Here is a 13814-nt window from a genome sequence, read left to right on the forward strand (position 1 = left end):
CTGGCGTTTGAACGCCAGAATCATTCCTCTCTGGGCTCTTACTGTCCTCAGAGGGAATTTGGGCAATGGCTTGGTCATCCTCTTTCAGTTGTTCCTTCCTTGACTTTCTGCTGCCTTGAGTTGAGACATTCAATGTCTTTCCACTCCTTAATTGAACAGCTTGGCATTCTTCTGTTATCTGTTTAGATAACTGCTTTCTTGTCTGATTTAATTATTTTTCCATATTCTGATTAGCATCTTTGGTTTCTTGCAGCATCTCTTTAAATTCTGCTAACTATTTTGTTATAGAAAATAATTGCTGATTGAGTTCAACAATTTGTTCTGGAGGACTAAGTTAAGTGGATATTGCCTCAGTCTCTTCTTTCATGGAGGACTCACTACTTAAGTACAGGTGCTGATTTCTAGCAACTGTATCAATGAGTTCTTGAGCCTCTGCAATTGTCTTTCTCATGTGTATAGATCCACCAGCTGAGCGGTCTAGAGATATTTGGGCCTTTTCTGTAAGCCCATAGTAGAAGGTGTCTAACTGCACCCATTCTGAAAATATTTCAGAGGGGCATTTCCTTAGCATCCCTCTGTACCTCTCCCAGGCGTTATATAGAGATTCATTATCCTCTTGTTTAAAGCCTTGGATGTCCAGTCTTAGCTGTGTCATCCTTTTTGGAGAGAAATATTGATTCATGAATTTTTCTGATAACTGTTTCCATGTTCTTATGCTTACTGTGGGTTGGTTATTTAACCACCTCTTAGCTTGATCTTTTACAGCAAATGGAAATAGTAATAATCTGTAGACATCCTGATCTACTTCTTTATCACGTACTGTGTCAGCAATTTGTAAGAACTGTGCTAGAAACTTAGTAGGTTCTTCCTGTGGAAGACCGAAATACTGACAATTTTGCTGCACCATGATAATGAGCTGTGGGTTTAGCTCAAAACTGCTGGCTCTTATGGGTGGTATACAGATACTACTCCTATATGCAGCAGTAGTGGGGTTAGCATATGACCCCAAAGTCCTTCTGGACTGTTCATCTCCACTTAGATCCATGATGGAGAAAGGGAGATGATATGGATTGCAAATAAGCTATATTTTTGTTTTTATTTATTTTAAGGATAAACCGAATAAAAGGAAATAAGATAAAATAAAATAATTTGAAAAATGGAATATAAGTTTTGAAAATTAAAAGAAAGAAAAATAAAATAAAATAAAATAAAATAAAATAAAAAATTCGAATACTAAAAAGGCTAATTAATTAAAAAAATTTGAAAAATTTTGGATATAATTCTCGAAAATTGAAGAAAGAGAAAGTGGTTAGGGAGTTTTGAAAAAGATATGTCTTAAAACTAAAGATACTTGTAAAATTAAATAAATAAAAGAAAAGATTTGAAAAAGATATGATTTTAAAATTTGAAGATTGAGACTTTCTCAACAAGGAAACACCAAACTTAAAATTTTTCAATCAAACTAATAAAATAGGACAAGTAATTCGAAAATTATAAATAAAAAGAAAAAGATTTTGAAAAATTTTATAAAAGATTTTCGAAAAATATAAAAGAGAAAATTGAAAAAAAATTTGTTTTGAAAAAGATTTAAAAAGATAGATTTTTAAAATTAAAATTTTAACTTGACTAACAAGAAACTACCAAATTTTTAAAAATTTTGACTAAGTCAACCTAAGGAATTCGAAAATGATGAGTAAATAAAGGAAAATATATTTTTTTGAATTTAATGAGGAAAGAGAAAAATAATAAAATGACACCAAACTTAGAATTTTTAGATCAAAACAAAGAAAACAGACAAGAAAACTTTGAATATCAAGATGAACACCAAGAACACTTTGAAGATCAAGATGAACACCAAGAACAAATTTTGGAAATCTTTAAGAAAATAAAAACACAAAGGACACCAAACTTAAAAATTTTTATACTTTGGACACTAATAATTCGAAAATGAACAAGAAAAATAAGGAAAGACACAAAACTAGAAAAACTAAAGATCAAACAAGGAAAATAAACAAGAACAGCTTAAAGATCAAGAAAGAACAAGAAACATAAAACTCGAAAATATGAAGAATAAAAAGAACATACAATTCGAAAAATTGAAGGAAAATAAAAACATACAATTGACACCAAATTTAAAACATGAAACTAAACTCAAACAGAAGACTCAATTATTAATTTATTGGTTTTTATCTATTTTTTTAAAATTTTTGAAAAAAAATCTAAAAAAAAAAAGAAAACAAGAATTTTAAAATTTTAACAAAAAACAATAATAGAAGACTCAATTTTAGTGACTCTAAACCAAAAAAATAAATTTTTCCTAATCTAAGTAACAAGATGAACCGTCAGTTGTCCAAACTTGAACAATCTCCGGCAACGGCGCCAAAAACTTGGTGCACGAAATTGTGATTACACTTTTCACAACTCCGCACAACTAACCAGCAAGTGCACTGAGTCGTCCAAGTAATACCTTACATGAGTAAGGATCGATCCCACGGAGATTGTCGGCTTGAAGCAAGCTATGGTTATCTTGTAAATCTTAGTCAGGAGATCAATGATAAAAATGATTTTGTTAAGAAAAGTAAATAACATGAAATATATGGTACTTGTGATTCAGTAATGAGGAACAGGTTGAGGTTTCAGAGATGCTCTGTCGCCTGAATCTCTGCTTTCCTACTGTCTTCTTCTCCAAACATGCATGGCTTCCTTTAATGGCAAGTTGTATGATCCTCTCGGATGAAAAATACCAGGTACGATCTCTGCACGGCTAATCAACTGTCGGATTTCTCGTCTCGGATGAAAAATACCAGGTACAGCTACCGCACGGCTAATCATCTGTCGGTTCCCGCTAGCGTCAGAATAGGACCCTTGTCCTTTTGCACACTGTCACTGCGCCCAACATTCGCAAGTTTGAAGCTCTTTATAGTCATCCCTTCCCAGATCCTACTCGGAATACCACAAACAAGGTTTAGACTTTCCGGATCCCAGGAATGCTGCCAATTGGTTCTAGCCTCTACCACGAAGGTTCTAATCTTACGGACTCGGTCCGTGGATCAGAGACCCAAGAGATACGCACTCAAGATGTCGCCCAATGACTACGTTGAGCTCAGATAGAACGGGAGTGGTTGTTAGGCACGCGTTCATAGAATTGAGAATAATGATGAGTGTCATGGATCATCATATTATCTAGATTGAAGTACGATTGAGTATCTTAGAATAAAATCAAGCGTGATTGAATAGAATTAGTAGTAATTGTATTAATCCATTGAAACACAGCAGAGTTCCTCACCCCCACCTATGGGGTTTAGAGACTCATGCCGTAGGAGATACAATATGAAATGTAAAAAATGTCATAAGTTGTAAACTAAATCTCTAAAAGTAGTTTTTATACTAGACTAGTAACTTAGGTTTATAGAAAATGAGTAACTAAGTACAGATAGTGCAGAAATCTACTTCCGGGACCCACTTGGTGAGTGTTTGGGCTGAGCTTTCAAGCTTTCACGGGCATATGCCTAAAGTTGGAGTTAAACGCCACCCTGGGTGCCAAAATGGGCGTTTAATGCCAAGAAATGTGCCAATTCTGGCGTTTTACGCCAGAAAGTTTTTGGCTGTCTTTTAACGCCAGTTTAGGCCATCAAATCTCGAGAAAAGTATGGACTATTATATATTTCTGGAAAGCCCAAGTTGTCTACTTTCCAACGCAATGGAGAGCGTGCCAATTTGGGTTTCTATAGCTCCAGAAAATCCACTTCGAATGCAAGAGGTCAGAATCCAACAGTATCTGCAGTCCTTTTTTAGCCTCTGAATCATACTTTTGCTCAGGTCCCTCAATTTCAGCCAGAAAATACTTGAAATCACAGAAAAATACACAAACTCATAGTAAAGTCCAGAATTGTGATTTTTTCATAAAAACTAATAAAAATATAATAAAAAGTAATTAAATCATGCTAAAAACTATGTAAAAATAATGCCAAAAAGGGTATAAATTATCCGCTCATCAATGTACAAGAGGAAGGAAGGCTAATTTAGGAACTTGGTGAAAGCGCACTATTAGTGACAAATGAGGGTGGTAAAAAGCAAGCTCATAAGAAAAAAAAAGGGTATTGCATCCCATCCTATGAAGAAAGAAGGTGCACGGTATTTTTTTTGTAAAAAGAAAGGACACATGAAGAATGAGTGCGCAAAATTTAAAGTTTGGCTTGAAAAGAAAGGTACTAACCTTTGTGATCTTATTCCTTCAGTGTGTTTTAAATATAATTTTGTTGAAATATGTTATGACAGGTGAATTAATTCCGGTGCTGAAATTCATATTTCAAATACCATGCAAGATTTCATAAGGAAAAGAAAACCGATAGGAAGTGAACTAAGCATCTATATGAACAATCGGATGCGTTCACGTGTGGAAGCTATTGGAACATTTAGGCTTGTATTAAGTATTGGTTGTTTTTTAAATTTAGAAAAAACTTTTTATATTCTAGATTTTTCTAAAAATTTGATTTCTTTATCTAAGCTTGTAAAACAAGGATTATGTATAAATTTTTATGAAGATTCTATTGACATTATTAAAAATTCTAATATTATTGGACGTGGTACTTTAATTGGTAATTTATTTAAAGTCTATTTAGCTAATAATGTTCCATCTGGTTTTATGGTTATGCATGGTAATGGTATGAATGAAAAATTCTCCATGTTGAGGCACCGAAGGTTGGGACACATCTCCATTGAGAGACTGAAGAAATTAGTAAGTGATGGGATTTTTGAACCTCTAGACTTTACTGATTTTAATACTTGTGTGGATTGCATTAAGGAAAAGCAAACCAAAAGGTCTCAAAAAGGTGCTAAGAAGAGTTCTGACATATTAGAAATAATTCACACTGACATATGTTGTCCTGATATGTTCTTAAGTGGTCAGAAATACCTCATCTCTTTTATTGATGATTATTCACGATATATGTATCTCTATATGCTTCATAATAAATATGAGGCATTGGACACTTTTAAAGTTTATAAAGTTGAAGTAGAGAAACAAAGTGAAATACAAATTAAGATCGTAAGATCAGATAGAGGCAGAGAATTCTACGAGAAATATACTGGAAGTAGACAAGCACCTAGTCCATTTGTAAAGTATCTTCAAGAGCATAGTATTGTGGCACAATACACCATGCCTGGTACACCAAATCAAAATGGTGTAGTTGAAAGAAGAAATAGGACTTTGCTAGATATGGTGAGGAGTATGCTTAGCAACTCCAATCTTCCTTTATCCTTGTGGAGTGAAGACCTTAAGACAGCCGCGCATATATTAAATAGAATTCCAACAAAAGCAGTTTCTAAAATGCCATTTGAGATATGGAAAGGTTGAAAACCTAGTTTGGATCATATACGCATTTGGGGTTGTCCCGCTGAAGTTCGGGTTTATAATCCACAAGAAAGGAAGTTGGACCCAAGAACGATAAGTGCCTATTTTATCGGCTATACAAAAAAATCTAAGGGTTACAGATTTTATTGTCCCTCACATTCAAGTAAAATAGTTGAATCTAGAAATGTAAGGTTTTTAGAGCATGATGTGAAAAGTGGGAGAAATCATTCTTTTAAAGTTGTTGAGAATGATAATGTTTGTCAAATCTCTCCATGTACAAGAGTGATTGTTCAATACAATACCTATACAAATAGGATCAATGTAGAACAACCTATTACTGACGTTTCACATCATGAAGATAATGTTCAAGTAGATCATATGGTGGAGGATCAAACTCTTCATAATGAAAATGTTGTTCAAGAATATATTGTTCAAGAGCAACATTAAGAAGAGGGAGAACCTGTTATGCCACTACCTTTACAAGAGGTTGATGAAGCAACATTAATAAGATCAACAAGAATAAGAAAGCCTGCAATTTTTAATGACTATGTAGTGTATCTTACTGAGTCTGACTATGATGTTTGTTATGAAAAGGACCCAACGACGTTTTCACAAGCAATAGAAAGTCATAATTCCAATTTATGGCTAGATGCTATGAAGGATGAAATGAATTCTATGGTGGATAATCAAGTTTGGAATATTGTAGAATTGTCTGATGGGGAAAAGGCCATTGGCTGTAAATGGGTCTTTAAGACCAAGAGGGATTCATCAGGCAATATTGAGCGCTACAAGGCTCGACTTGTTGCCAAAGAATTTACTCAAAGGGAAGGAGTTGACTATAGGAAACCTTTTCTCCTGTTTCAAAGAAAGACTCTTTCCGCATCATTATGGCATTGGTAGCACACTTTGACATGGAATTGCATCAAATGGATGTGAAACGGCCTTCTTTAATGGAGATTTGGAAGAAGAGGTCTATATGAGACAATTCGAAGGATTTATCTCAAGTGTTGGTAAGGAGTTAGATTGCAAGATTAAGAGAGTAATGTATGGTCTTAAGCAGGCTTCCCAAAAGTGGTATTTGAAGTTTCACAATGTGATTTCTTCATTTGGATTCATCGAGAATATTTCTAATCAATGTATATATCACAAGGTTAGTGGGAGTAAGATTATATTTCTCATCTTATATGTAGATGATATTTTGTTTGCAACAAATGATTTAGGATTGTTACATGAAGTGAAACAATTTCTCTCTAGACATTTTGATATGAAAGATATGGGTGATATATCTTATGTCATTGGCATAAAGATTCATAGAGATAAACATAAAGGAATTTTAGGTTTATCTTAAGAAGCCTATATTAATAAAGTTCTTGAGAGGTTTAAAATGAAAAATTGTTCACCAAGTGTTGCACCAATTGTGAAAGGTGACAAATTATACTTAAATCAATGTCCCAAAAATAAACTTGAAAAGAAATAGATGCAAAATATTCCTTATGCTCCAGCCATTGGAAGCCTAATGTATGCTCAGGTCTGTACAATATTTGACATTGCTTTTGCTGTTAGCATGTTAGAAAGATATCAAAGTAATCCAGGAATTATCTATTGGAGAGCTACAAAGAAGGTCTTAAAGTATCTTCAAGGGACCAAGGATTTCATGCTTACATATAGACGAACCGACAATTTGAAAATTGGATACTCAGATTCAGACTTGGCGAGATGTGTTGGTTCTAGGAAGTCAATGTTATGATACATCTTTATGCTTGCTGATGGAGTAGATGAGTAGTATCTTGGAAGAGTGCAAAACAATCACTTGTATTCACATCTACCATGGAAGTCGAGTTTATTTCTTATTTTGAGGCTACATCACAAGGTGTTTGGTTAAAGAATTTTATCTCTGAGCTTAAGATTATGGATTGTATCTCTAAGCCATTGAGAATATATTATGTCAATTCAACTGCTGTATTTAAGGCTAAGAATAATAGAATAGTAGTCAAAGTAAGCACATCGATATTAAGTACTTAGCCATTAAAGACCGAGTTAGGTCTAATGAGGTACAGATAGAGCATATTAATACTAAACAGATGATAGCTGATCCTTTGACAAAAGGCATGCAACCAGGATTGTTTAAGGATCATGTTACCAGTATGGGTTTATGTTCTGTAATGTCACTTATATAACTTATGTTATATTATATGACATACTTGAATATAAAATTTTTGTTATTGTTTGTTTCACATTTGGTTAGTATATATGCGCATACATGATTGAGAATGACAAATAAAATTCATTGAAGGACCTAGAATAAGCATTGGGCTTATTCTTACAGAAATACCGCATAAAGAGTTTATTCAATTAGGAGATGTTACATTGTAATACATAGAAGGTAATACTCGATTAATGAGAACCTACCGATATGATTCGTGTAATTTCTCTTAATTGTTTAAGCATAGTATGTAATTACAGACTATACGTAACAAATGTTGGACCAAATGGAAGAATGTTAGAATTTTTATTCTAATTGTGGTCCAATTTGTTAATATAGAAATTAGTTTGGGTGGTTTTGTAATTATTAATTAATTATATTAGCAGTTGGTTTGTTCTTTGATGAAAAGAATACGACTGTTCATAAACTGTATAAGGTTTGGATCCCCAATTCTGATTACACAACAAAACAAACACATTTTGATTCCATCTGGCTTTGTGATTCAAGAACTGGAAGTTCCAAATTAAATCAAAGAATTTATTGGCAATGGATGAAGGTACGTAAATTACTGGTTTTATAAAATATCTAACATAATTCTCATGAGACTTAGCCTCTGGATTAAGTGATTTTTCTGGCTTTAACTTTAGAAAGGGAGTTTAGGAGTATTTTTTTAATTACAATGTATGTCTCTCTCCTCTATTCTAAGTGGTTCTTGAAATCCTCCATCTATAGGTACTTTTAAGATTAATTATGATGCTAGTTATCCTGGTCCTAGTGATAGTGACAGTTTTGCTTGCGTTATCAAAGATCGTAATGGGTGTTGGCAAATGGGGGTGTTTGGGAATGATTAAGAGTAATAGTATTCTTCAAGGAAAATTGTTTGCTATTTGAGAGGTTATCTCTTAACTTGGGATATAAGTCAACGAGATGTTATTTGTGAGACGGATTGTGTGGAGACGTTTAATCTTGTTACTAATCATCAAGATGGTTTTGGGTTTACTGATTCTTTGGTACTCAAAATAAGTGATATCATGCATTGAAATTGACGTGTTGACTTTCGTTTAATTATAAAAGATGCAAACACAGTGGCGGACATCATGGCAAAAATGGCGACGAAATTATTTCTTCATCAAGTGGAGCTTCTCTCTCCTTGGAAGGAGTTTGAGAGTAGTCTCAAATGGGATTGGCCTCTATTTAAGCAATTCCTGAGCTTTGTTTTCTTTCTTATTTTTTTAGCTTTTTTAAATCACAAAAAAATAGTTAAAAATTTAAAATTTAAAAATCACTATTTAACAATTATTAAAAAGAATTAAAAATATATTTTCTTATCATAATTTATAATTTTAAAAACTGGATCAGACTGGACAGTCTAATCACTCTAATTGTAAACCGACAGTAATCATGGTCCGGTTAGTGTTCTAAAATTGCTGATAAAAAAATCGACGGTGAACTGCTGAATTGGCCGAAAATCGGCCAGTCGGACTAGACCGAGACCCGACCAGATTTCACTTTTCAACTGAAAAAATAAAAGAAGCCTCCCTCTCTATCTCTCACTCACCTAAACACCTACGCATCTACTTCCCTCTCTAAAAAAAAAACCTAGCCTCCAATGCTGCTTTCTTTTTCAAGCTGTGTCACTGCCGCCGCACTACCGCCACCGTCGGGATCTGCATTGCTGCCGTCCACATTGCACCCATGGTCATCATAACGCGCCTCCTCACCACGCTTTCCCGTCAGTTTTGAGCTTCTGCGTCTATTCTGAGCTTTTGCGGCCTTTGTATCGCTGTGCTTCCGCTGTGGTGCTCCCTCTTCGTCGCTTGGTCGAGCTTGCCTTAAGCCTTCATTTCTGCTCCAGCTCGCTATAATAAAAAAACGACGATGAAGATGAAACACGCGAAGAAAAAAGAAGAGAAATGTAAAGAAGAAGGAGAAGAAGAATGAAGATGAGGAGGATGAGAAGGAATGGACGCCCGTTATATAAGTTACTTGTATTACTTGTATGCCAAAAAGACTTGTATGTGTAGCAGTACTCTATTTTAATTTAGTATAGAGGTAATCATAAATCAGAGGGTTCGATTTGTGTTTTAAAAATTTTAAAAGATTAAAGTTCACAAATCAGAGGATTGATTTTGCGTAAGTTCACAAATCAGAGGGTCGGTTTTATATTTTAAAAATTAAAAAAAAATTAAAGTTCACAAATTGAAAAGATTATATTTGTGTAAGTTCACAAATTGGAAGGTCAATTTTGTGTTTTAAAAATTTAAAAAAAAAAGTTAAACTTCACAAATCGGAGAGTCAAATTTGTGATCTCTATATAAAAAAAAACATACCAAATTTCTCACATTGTTAAAAAATATTACTATAAATTCAATGTCAAAATTAAAAAATATTTATAAATTAGTTAAAAAAATTCTTTAGTCCATAAATTATTTATTTTTTTCAAATTAATTTATAATATTGTGATTTATAGTATGAATGATAATTTATTTAAATTATAAATATAACAACAAAATTAAATTTTAAAAGATGAAGGAAGAAAAAATTTAAAAAACAAAACTGTAGCGTGGAACATAAGTAAAATTATTTGGTGCATATGAATATTTTTTAAAATGTTCAATATTTAAAATTATTTGGTGCGTATGAATATTTCTTTATGTTTCAGTTTTACATATAAATTTTTTTCATTTTTTTAAATTTAACTTTGTTGTTATATTTGTAATTTTATATAAATTATCATTTATACTATAATTCTGTAAACTGGTTTGGATCGGTCGGTCGAATCAATCCAACCGCAAATCGGTAACATTAACTGCCCAATCAGATATAAAACTGTTGATAAAAAAACCGGTTCTATAAAAAACCCATTGAAAAATTGCTGAATCGGCCAAAAATCGGACGGTCGGACCGAATTGGGACTCGGCCGGTTTGCCCGAATACGAAGCTAGTCCTTCGTTTCCTTTCGCCCTTTCTTTCTTTCATTCAGAAAGAAATCACAGAATTCAGCCAAAAAACTCTAGCACTGCTAAGTTCGCCGTCTGTCCGTCCGTATATCTAGCTTCCCTCGTGCTCCAAGTCTTCAACCCCTGTTCGCTGTCACCGATCGCAGCTGCTTCCTCGAGCTCGGCGTCCATCGTCTTTGTCTGCTCAGCCGCGCTTCCGCCTCTGTTTGTTTGCCGTTCACGTTCGCCTCTTCGTTCAGCCGTAGTCTACCTTCGCGTTCTTTGCCGTTCACGTTCGCTTAGCGTTCACCATTCGCGTTCACTCGTTGTTCACCGTTCGAGTTCGCATTCGCGTTCATCTGGAAGCCACGCTGCTTTAAACTCTGCGACCAACCCGCGCGCTCCATCTAGCCGTCGAACTGCTCTCTTTTGTCACCACCGCGGGTTCCCTAAACCCACCACCAATACTCTGCTTCAAACTCTACAACTTCTGATTTCTATTACAATAAGTAACTATTTGCTTTGGTAGTGGTTTGGATTTTTTTTCATAGATTATACAATCGTTATGTTCTCTTCTGTTAAACTTTGAATTCTCTTATTTCGTTTTAATTTTACCGCACTCAACATGTTTGATGAAATGCTTTAACCATATTTCTGGTTGGTTTTATAATTTCTAGCTTTTAGAAACTTAGTAAGTTGATTGCATGTGAAATTAAGAATAATTGGATTTTAGTAATTAGGAAATTTTAGGTGCACAAATAGCATCTTTGCAGAAAACATATTAGCATGATTATTCCACTTGCATCTAGTAAATTTTAACTTTTATTGCGAACTTGTTAATTTGCTAATTGTTCTTGTGTTGTTGTTCTTCTGTTATTGGTTGATTGGTTTTGCTCACTGATTGTATTTGATGATAAATTTTAAATTGATAACTCTATTACTGCTTTATTGTCTGTTTCTGTAGTTAAATTTTATTAAAGTTTTTTGAATTTGCACTGCCTATGTTACTGATTCACTGTTCCTTCATTGCTTTTTTTTTGTTAATCGTTGTGATGAGCTTTGTTAAAATTGGGTTGAAAACTGTTAATCTTTCTTCATTTTTCACTGTTCTGACTTCTGAACTTATGAACAAATTTGCAATTGGTGATCTTTTGATTGTTCTTCATAAGAACAGAACAATTAGTGATTGTATGATTCATGTTCTGATTGTTCTTTTATATAAAAAAAATTCCGTTTTTATTATTTTGCTCATTGTTTGGTTGCACTGTCTCTGTTCTTGATCTCCACTGACTTGCTACCCCTCCTCCGTGTTGGATTCTTTTTATTCCAGCCTGTGTTGTGTTTTTGTTTCAGGCTCTGTTGTGTGTTTGCTGTGCAACACTATCATTTTTTATTTTACTTTTTGACTCAACTACATTAAGACAATAGACTCTATCTTTAACTTGTGCATTGTAATTCAATCCAGCTATTTTTAATGGAAGTATAATTATGTTAATTGTCAACAAATTTGCAGCAAGTTTTTGCATATTTTGATGATTAATTACATTTAGTTGGTATATTGGTGATATTTTATGTAGAGTTTTAAATTTGAAAGATATTTAAGATGTTTATTTATAATTTATTTATTATTTTATTATGAAACGATTTTTCTGGTTGAACTACGGTTAGACTGGTTGGACCAGTAAATTAGTGAACTATTGACTAGAACGGTTTGATGATCGGTTTGACTTTCAGAACCTTGGTAAATACACAATAATTTAGAGACTAAATTTTGAATGTTTATGTTTTTTAAACTTTATTTTTTGTAGTATTTAACATTATTTATCACATACTTAGAATATTTAATAAAAACTTTTTTTTAACCAAAGATAGGGAAACTTGAACGCGCGACCTCTTAAGGTGAATATGGGAGACTAGAGCTGGAAGTGAGTCAAGCTAGCTCATGAGCCAGCTCGAGCTCGACTCGTTAATAGCTCTATAAGCTAAAATCGTGAGTTGATGAGTCAAGCTTGAGTCTGGAATTGAGCTCATAAATTAAATGAGCCGAGCTTGAGTTTGGATAAGCTCAGCTCATTAGCTCGTGAGCTGTCTCGATTATATATATATATATACCAAACACTAAAAAATCACATAAAAACTCCAAATTACTCTTATCATCATCTGCATCATCTTTTTCCCTCCACCACCACCACCACTAACCCCATCCTCTCTCTCTCCTTCTATTTTCTGAGCTCGTCGCCGCCATCAGAGTCCGTCAACTCTGCCAACTCTTTCCTCTATCTTTTTCTCTCCTTTTCTTTCTGTATTTTACTTCTCTCTCTTCTACTTCTTCAAATGGTTGCGTGATGTAGGTTTAGTAGTCTCTGGGTTTGTAGACTGGGGAAGAGCAGAGTGGAACTGCGGACTGGACAGGGACTAGAGCTCTGTGTCAGCGAGAGATGGAGGGCTAGCTAGAATGGGTTGGGACAGCGGTAGCGATCAGGCAATGGCAGTGGCTCTAGGGTTGTAAAAGGCGGCAAAAATAGAAGGCGACGATGGTTCTGGGCTCGCGGAGGTAAGGCGAGGGGAAGAAGAAGAAAGAGAGAGGGAAAGGGTGACTGGATAGGGGCTGGAGCTCTGTGTCAGCGAGAGATGGAGGGCTAGCTAGAACGGGTTGGGGCAGCGGTAGCGATCAGGCAATGGCAGTGGCTCTAGAGTTGTAAAAGGCGACGAAAACAGAAGGTGACAGTGGTCCTGGGCTCGCGGAGGTAAGGCGAGGGGAAGAAGAAGAAAGAGAGAGGGAAAGGGTGGAGGAGGAAAGAAAGGGGGAAAGGACGCGGCGGCGGCAAGTGGAGGTTGGGTGGGACTTGACGGTGCCAGCGACTGTTGAGTGCCGTGGTGGTGGTTACGCAGAGGAGCTAAGAAGGGGCGAGAGAAAGGAAGAATAGTGGAAATCAGGTGAGGAGGGACAGCTTGGTGTTCGCCGGTGGTGGTGCGGTGGTCTCAGACAATTTGCTTTTTCTATTGTTGTTGTTGCTTTATGTAAAGAAGATGATAATGGAGGTATAATAGTGGTGGTGGTGATGGTAGTGATGAAGAAAATGAGGTGGTGGTGCCTTTGAATTGAGTGATGATGGTAATTAGGGTTTAGGGTGGTGGTGAGGAAGAATTTCAATGGTGGGTTTGGGATTGAAAAAGTGGTGGTGTGGAGTAAGTGGTAGTGGTGGGGTAATTTGGGAATTTCAAATAATTTTTTTGGATTTGGATAGTTTTGTTAGCAAAAGTTTATATTTCATGGGTACAAATGGTAATTTCCTTCTTCTATTGATGGATATGTCAG

This window comes from Arachis ipaensis, chromosome B09 (assembly GCF_000816755.2).
Source record: "Arachis ipaensis cultivar K30076 chromosome B09, Araip1.1, whole genome shotgun sequence".
NCBI classification, from domain to species: Eukaryota; Viridiplantae; Streptophyta; class Magnoliopsida; order Fabales; family Fabaceae; genus Arachis; species Arachis ipaensis.